Genomic DNA, 8,302 nt, shown 5'->3' with positions numbered 1-8,302 from the left:
GTGATACTGCCATGATTCAAAATGAAGCAGATTGCCAGGGTGATAGCTGCATGGGAAAGGGGGAGACTTCACAGTCGTCATCCCAGAGTGCAGTGGAACCACCAGATGGCGCCAAAGCTTTGAAGGCAGTGAAATGCTACTCGTGTGGACGTCTAGGCCATATGAAGAGGGAATGCAGATATCCCAGGGCCAAGACAGAGCAGCGCAGCGGAAGCTCATCGCGTGGAAAAGGCCAGAGCAAAGGCAGAGGTCCGGTGTCCAGGACAACGCAGCCCAAGGCAATGGTCTCACGCTTTACTCCAAAAGTTGCAGAGGTCCAGAAGACGTCTAGATCTTTCTTCGTTGTTGATTCAGCGGCAACCCATCACATGTGCAACGATAAGCGACTGTTCGTGTCTTTTACACCGCAGGAAGGTGCGATTCACCAGGCGGATGACCACACAATTCCCAGTAAAGGCTACGGAACTGTTGTTCTTCACAGTTTGGACTTATCGATACAGAATGTACTTTATGTGCCAGATGCCAAACATAATTTGCTCAGCGTTGGACAGCTGAATGAGCGGAACATTGACGTTTCCTTTAAGAACAAAAGGTGCATTATCACAAAGAAAAATGATTATGTATTGTATGCTGAATATGTTGATCGTTTATATGTTTTGTATTATGATGATGTTGTGCAGGATGACACTTGTTGCATTGCAGGTTCTAACAAATGTTTGCATGCAGAATGTATTCATGATTTTCATCGAAAATTTGGTCATTTGGGTTTTGAGGCAGTATCTAAAATGCCTGCCTTGGTTGAAGGTATGACTATTAAACCCTGCAGGTACCACATGAAGTGCAAGGCATGCGCAGCAAACAAGGTGAAAATGGCTGCGAAAGGTAAGATGTCTAGTAGGCAAGCTACAGAACCATACCAAATTGTTCATGCTGATTTGGTTGGACCACTAGCGCCCTCTTTGGGTGGAAATAGGTACTTCATGGTTCTCATTGATGCATTTTCCAGGTATATTTATGTGTACAATCTCAAGCAGAAATCAGAGGCTTTTCCTAGGTTCAAGGAATTCTGTGCTTGGTTGGAAAATGTGCATGGTAAGAAGGTAAAGACTCTTTTCACTGATCGCGGGGGGGAATTCACTTCTCAGCAGTTTGAAGCTTTTCTGACTGAGAAAGGAATTCAACACGATTTGTCTAGTCCTCGCTCGCCATGGCAGAATGGACTTGCGGAACGAGCAAATCAGACATTGCTTCAAGGGTTAAAAACCTTGCTGCATGATGCAAATCTTCCAGAGAGTTATTGGGCCGAAGCTCTCTCATGTTTCACTTACAGTTATAATCGCAGGTTATCTTCAGCGATTGGTTGTACCCCCTATGAGAAGATGTTTGGCAAGAAGCCATATGTCAAACACATGAAAATTTTTGGTTCTGACATGTGGGTTCACTCACCACAAAACTCCAAGTTAGACAAGCGTGGTTTGCATGGTATCTTTCTAGGTTATGAGAAAGGTTCTTACAGAATAAGGATGACTGACTCTAAGACAATTAAGCTCACAAGAAGTGTTGAGTACAATGCCAAGTGGGGGGAGAATGTGGGAATTTTCCAATGTTACCCTGATGACAGTGATGAGACTGAGGATAGTCAAAAGCAACCACAGCAACCCACACCCACTGATGAAAGTTCTGATTCTGAGTCTGAAACTGAATCGGGTGATTCAGAGGATTTCAAGAGTGCGAAAGCCTCTATGCGACCCTCTGAAAGTTCTGATCAAGAATTGGAGGAACCATTGTTCACAATAGGTCGCTTTTCTCCCAAGAAGGAAGAGGAGAGTGTTGAAGACTTAAGGCTAATTCGCAGGTCACAGAGAGCAACAAAAGGCAGACCTCCAAAGAGATTTGCTGATGAGTTTGCTAAGATAGCAGTAACAGCTGTTAAAAGCACCAAGAAGGTATTTGAACCTTCAAGTTTCCAAGAAATCCAGGATTTGGATTCAAAGGAAGCTGAGCCATGGTTAAATGCCATGAAGGCTGAGCTTGATTCCTTGGAAAGGAACAAAACATGGGAACTTGTTCCAGTAGTTCCAGGAATGAAACTGCTTGGAAGCAAATGGGTCTTCAAAGCGAAGACTGATCAAAATGGCAAGATAGTCAGACACAAAGCCAGATTGGTAGCCAGAGGTTTTGCACAGGTACCAGGTGAAGACTATCACGAGACCTACTCACCCACAGTGAGGTATGAGAGCATTAGGCTTATGCTCAAGCTAGCTGCAGAGGAGAATTTACACATTAGTCACCATGATGTGAATACAGCTTTTCTGTACGGATCTCTAAATGAATCACTTTATATGCTTCCACCTGATGGCGTACAGGTAAAACAGGGATTTGTTTGTGCTCTGAAAAAGTCCCTTTATGGTCTCAAACAAAGTGCACGGTGTTGGCACACAAAACTCACTGAAGTATCGTTTTCTCTAGGTTTTCAGCAAGGGAAAGCTGATCCATGTGTATTTGTCAAAGAGGAGGGGCAAAAGAAACTGTATTGTTTGTTTTATGTTGATGATTTATTATTCTTTTGGAAAGATGTCACAATGTACAATAACGCCCTAGCTCAACTGAGAGAACACTTTGACATGAAAGATCTTGGTGAGGTAAACAACTACCTATCTCTGGAAATAGAGAGAGATCAAGATGGTAACATTCTAGTACACCAGTCACGGAAAATTGCTGATGTGTTAGGCAAACTAAACCTGATGGATGCTAACCCTGTAGACACACCGATGATAACAGGTTATCAGGTAGATGACACTGAAGAAGCATTTTCTGACACTACACTGTACAGAAGTGTGCTAGGCAAGCTAAACTTCATTGCCAGATGTTCAAGACCAGACATTGCTGTTAGCTGTAATTTGCTAAGCAGACAAGTCAACAATCCTACTGTTAAGGATTGGAAAGCTCTGAAACGCATAGCGCGGTATTTGAAAGGCACTATGCATTACAGACTGAGATTTAACAATCAGAAGTCTGGTGGTCTTGAGATATTTGCAGATGCAAGTTTTGGAAGTGACACTACAGACAGGAAAAGTACGTCTGGAGTTTGCTACATGTACAATCAGGGTCTTTTTGATTGGTCATGCAAGAAGCAAACAACAGTTAGCTTAAGTACTTGTGAAGCTGAACTGAATGCACTGTCTTATTCACTTAAGGATTGTGAATGGTTGTTACAATTGTGCAAAGACATGAAAATTCCTGTCAAATGTCCAATCCAGGTTTACCAGGACAACAAAGCATGTTTGGCTTTGCTGAATTCTGAAGGTTGTAAGCAAAGCACGAAGCACTTGCAATTGAAGTTGCAACATGCTAGGGAACGTATTCAGAAGGGACTCGTAACGGTGTCCTATATGCCAGGTAATGAAATTCCTGCTGATGTATTGTCCAAGATTGTATCAAGGGATCAACACTGTACCTATGTGCAGAAGTTGGGTTTGTACTGATATTGTACGAACACGCTGCCCAGTGGTGTTCACAGAAAGGGGGAGGATGTTGGTTTCTGCTCTCTTCACTGTGCAGCGAAAGGCTTGTCACAAGACAATGTTTACATTCCACAGAGTTACTGTTGGAGTTTTCCCACGGGAAAGGGGAGGCTGGATGTGACGTACACTGGTTTCCTGTTTTTCACTGTTCTCACACAGTGTGATTCTCTCCGTGCTTCAGAGGAGAGAGGATGCAGTTTTCTGCTCCGGCAGAGACAAGATGGTTTTCTGTAATCTACCAGCTTTGAAATGTAAATAAAGCAATAATAGAGCATGTTGGCACGTATTCCTCATCATTCCGCTGTGCACTTGGATGCTACAAATCAACAGAAAGCTCATACCAAGAACTAACTTAGTTGGTCTTTAAGGTGCTACTGGAAGGATTTTTTTTATTTTGTTTTGACTATGGCAGACCAACACGGCTACCTATCTGTATCAGGGTTGTGGGTTAGAGTCCCACATGGGGCAAGAGAGTTGTGCATTGCAGGGGGTTGGACCTGATGGCCCTTGTGGTCCCTTCCAACTCGATCGTTCTGTGGCATCCTGTGGCCAACAGGTGGGTGGCCCCATGCGGGTGGGGAGACCTGCTTCATCAGAGCATCACCTACGTGCTGGCAAAGCAGCGCCCAATAAACACACGAGACATAACTGGCTGTGTTCTTAGAAAGAGAAGAGAAGAGTTTTGGATTTGATATCCTGCTTTATCACTACCCGAAGGAGTCTCAAAGCGGCTAACAATCTTTCCCTTCCTCCCCCACAACAAACACTGTGTGAGGTGAGTGGGACTGAGAGACTTCAGAGAAGTGTGACTGGCGCCCAAGGTCACCCAGCAGCTGCATGTGGAGGAGCGGGGAAGCGAACCCGGTTCACCAGATTACGAGTCCACCACTCTTAACCACTACACCACACTGGCTGTCTAATAGGTACACTATTCATAGTATCAAATTATAAATTTCAACGGAAGTACAGTGGTACCTCTGGATGCGAACGGGATCCGTTCCAGAGCCCCATTCGCATCCTGAAGCGAACGCAACCCGCGTCTGTGCGGGTCGCGATTCGCCGCTTCCGCGCATGCCGTAATTTTGAGCGTCTGTGCATGCGCGAGCGGCGAAACACGGAAGTAATGCGTTCCCCTACTTCCGGGTCTCTGCGGAGCGTAACCTGAAAATGCTCAACCTGAAGCATATTTAACCCGAGGTATGACTGTAACTCATGTTGTTGTTGTTGTTGTGTTGTTGTTTAGTCGTGTCCGACTCTTCGTGACCCCCTGGACCAAAGCACGCCAGGCACTCCTGTCTTCCGCTGCCTCCTGCAGTTTGGTCAAACTCATGCTGGTAGCTTTGAGAACGCTGTCCAACCATCTCGTCCTCTGTCCTCCCCTTCTCCTTGTGCCCTCCATCTTTCCCAACATCAGGGTCTTTTCCAGGGAGTCTTCTCTTCTTATGAGGTGGCCAAAGTCTTGGAGCCTCAGCTTCACGATCTGTCCTTCCAGTGAGCACTCAGGGCTGATTTCCTTCAGAATGGAGAGGTTTGATCTTCTTGCAGTCCATGGGACTCTCAAGAGTCTCCTCCAGCACCATAATTCAAAAGCATCAATTCTTTGGGGAACAGCCTTCTTTATGGTCCAGCTCTCACATTTTATATATATGACCTAAAAAAAATTATTTCAGGACCTAGGTAGCAAAAATGTATTTTACTCCAAATAGGATTTGAGCGAACAGGGAAAGGGGATTGCATTGGGAGTGGGGGAGAGATAGAAAGACTGTTTTTGGTAACAGCTGCAACCTGGGCAGCTGTCCCTGAATCCCAACACTGGTGTGAGGCTTCTGCAGCTGCAGCCGACACTTGAGAGACTGCTTGTTAGAAGCGAGATCTCTTCAAGCTTTGTGGTTAAAAGGGGAGGGAGCCCTGAAACCCGTCTCTCCACTGGTACCCTGCAAGCGTTGAAAGCCAATGTCACCTGCGTCAAACTTTCCGCCGCTCTCGCCCTCCCTCTGGCTGCCTCGTCTGCTTTTCCATATGGCAAGTCAGTTAAATCTGTGGTTACTCAAGTAAGCAGGATTTAGGAGCAGAGGGTTATCTGCAGAACCTTGCTGCTGTGAATCCAGAGCAAAGGGGTGCAATGCAGAGCAAAGGCTACAGACTCCTTCACAGTTTACGGTCGGCTGTTTGGGGAATGCCAAAACCCGCAGGTTCCCCAAACTTCTGATAGCAGAAGCACGCTTCCCCACACGCTTCTTCTTCTTGGATTAAAATGGAGGGCACAGTCCACTCTGAACATGCAGATGCACACACAGAGAGAGGTTTCCTGTTACACTGTGAGAATATAAGAAATACCTGCTGCAGAGGTGGTCAAATCATTATGTTTCTGCCTGAGTGGCTGACCTGGCTGTGCCTTTGTTCTGGGCAGCAGAACAGACTGCCCTCTGAAGCAGCTGGTTTTGAAGGAGGTGGAAGCGGAGCACCATAACATAACCTCCAACATCCCTCAGATGAAAACAGGGACATTTCTCACTCCCCTGCACAACTGACTCTCCTCAACCCTCCTTTTTTGCCCTTCCACCCCTCAAAAATATTTCCACTACCATTGAATGAAGAGGACACAACACACATGCCCTCCGCCATCCTGAGAAAACCCCTTAATCTCTTTTTTAAAAATTCTTTGGTAGATTTACAAAAAGGAAACACACATCCCAATACAGTGGTACCTCAGGTTAAGAATTTCCCGTAATTCGTTCTGGAGGTCCATTCTTAACCTGAAAATGTTCTTAACCTGAGGTACCACTTTAGCTAATGGGGCCTCCCGCTACGGCCGCTGCGCGATTTCTGTTCTCATCCTGAAGCCAAGTTCTTAACCTGAAGTACTATTTCTGAGTTAGCAGAGTCTGTAAGCTGAAGCGTCTGTAACCTGAGGTACCACTATACATAAATTTTACAAAGGGGCAAGATTAGATGCAGGTGCACAAAGCATTTTTGTACAGTGGTACCTCGGGTTAAGAACTTAATTCATTCCGGAGGTCCGTTCTTAACCTGAAACTGTTCTTAACCTGAAGCACCACTTTATCTAATGGGGCCTGCCGCTGCACCACCGCTGTGCGATTTCTGTTCTCATCCTGAAACAAAGTTCTTAACTTGAGGTACTATTTCTGGGTTAGCGGAGTCTGTAACCTGAAGCATCTGTAACCTCCTTTCCTGCGTGTGAGGGGAGTACCCTGTTGCAACAGTTCAATAAAGATCAGGCTTACGAGCTGCTTTGCTTCTCAGTATTCTCTGGTTGGCCTCTGTTCTTTTCTCCGACCGATGGAGAACCTACAAAGGACTCTATAAGGGCTCTTGTGTCCCCCATAAGGGAATATGGGCAGATTTTGTTTACAACACTCCCTTCAAAAAGAGGCTGGAAACAGTGGGTGAAACAGAAAGGCACAGCCTGACGTCTCCTTTCCACAAACCCATCACCTTCCCACAAACATATTTAAAAGGGTATCTGATGTTTATCAGCCAAAGGCCTGGTTGAAGAGAAATGTTTTTGCCTGGCGCCTAAAGGTGCACAATGAAGGTGGCAGGTGAGCCTCCCTGGGAAGAGCATTCCTCAAACGGGGAGCCACAGCGGAAAAGGCCCAGTTGTTGTGTTGCCTCCCTCTGGACCTCTCATGAAGGAGGCACACAAAGAAGGGCCTCAGAGGATGAACACAAAGTCCAGGATAGTTTTGAATTCTGGTGCTGGAGGAGACTCTTGAGAGTCCCATGGACTTCAAGAAGATCAAACCTCTCCATTCTGAAGGAAATCAGCCCTGAGTGCTCACTGGAAGGACAGATCCTGAAGCTGAGGCTCCAATACTTTGGCCACCTCATGAGAAGAGAAGACTCCCTGGAGAAGACCCTGATGTTGGGAAAGATGGAGGGCACAAGGAGAAGGGGGCGACAGAGGACGAGATGGTTGGAAAGTGTTCTTGAAGCTACCAGCATGAGTCTGACCAAACTGCGGGGGGCAGTGGAGGACAGGAGTGCCTGGCGTTCTCTGGTCCATGGGGTCACGAAGAGTCGGACACGACTAAACGACTAAACAACAACAACAACAACAGGATAGTTTGAATTGTGGTCCTGAGTTGTTTAAGGCTTTATAGGTCAAAACCAGCACTTTGAATTGGGCCCAGAAACTAATCTGCAGTTGGGCCAGGGTCGATGTGATATCATAGAATAGAATCATAGAGTTGGAAAAGACCACAAGGGCCATCGAGTCCAACCCCCTGCTCAAACCATCCTGCTGGGTGAGCAACCTGGCTGCTGAATTCTGGACCAGCTGAAGTTTCTGACCCGCCTTCAGAGGCAGCCCTACGTATAACGTGTTGCAGTAATCTAACCTCGAGGTTACCAGAGCGTATTAATATTTTAGATGTTTCTGCTCTGGTTATGACAATCTTGTGACCTGAAACCCGCACCCTTTCAGATAGAATCGGATGATCTATAGCAGCAGTTGTCTGATTCACTCTCCTTTGGATATATCTTGCCTCCTAATGCTACCAAAGTTCTGCAAAATCGCAGGGGGAGAGAACACTTTTCCTAGAAAAAAGGTAAAGGGACCCCTGACCATTAGGTCCAGTCATGAACGACTCTGGGGTTGCGGCGCTCATCTCGCTTTATTGGCCGAGGGAGCCGGCGTACAGCTTCCGGATCATGTGGCTAGCATGACTAAGCCACTTCTGGCGAACCAGAGCAGCGCACGGAAACGCCGTTTACCTTCCCGCTGGAGTGGTACCTATTTATCTACTTGCACTTTG

The sequence above is a fragment of the Podarcis cretensis genome (assembly GCF_951804945.1).
Source record: "Podarcis cretensis genome assembly, chromosome: 8".
Taxonomy (NCBI): Eukaryota; Metazoa; Chordata; class Lepidosauria; order Squamata; family Lacertidae; genus Podarcis; species Podarcis cretensis.
This window is presented reverse-complemented; position numbering follows the sequence as displayed.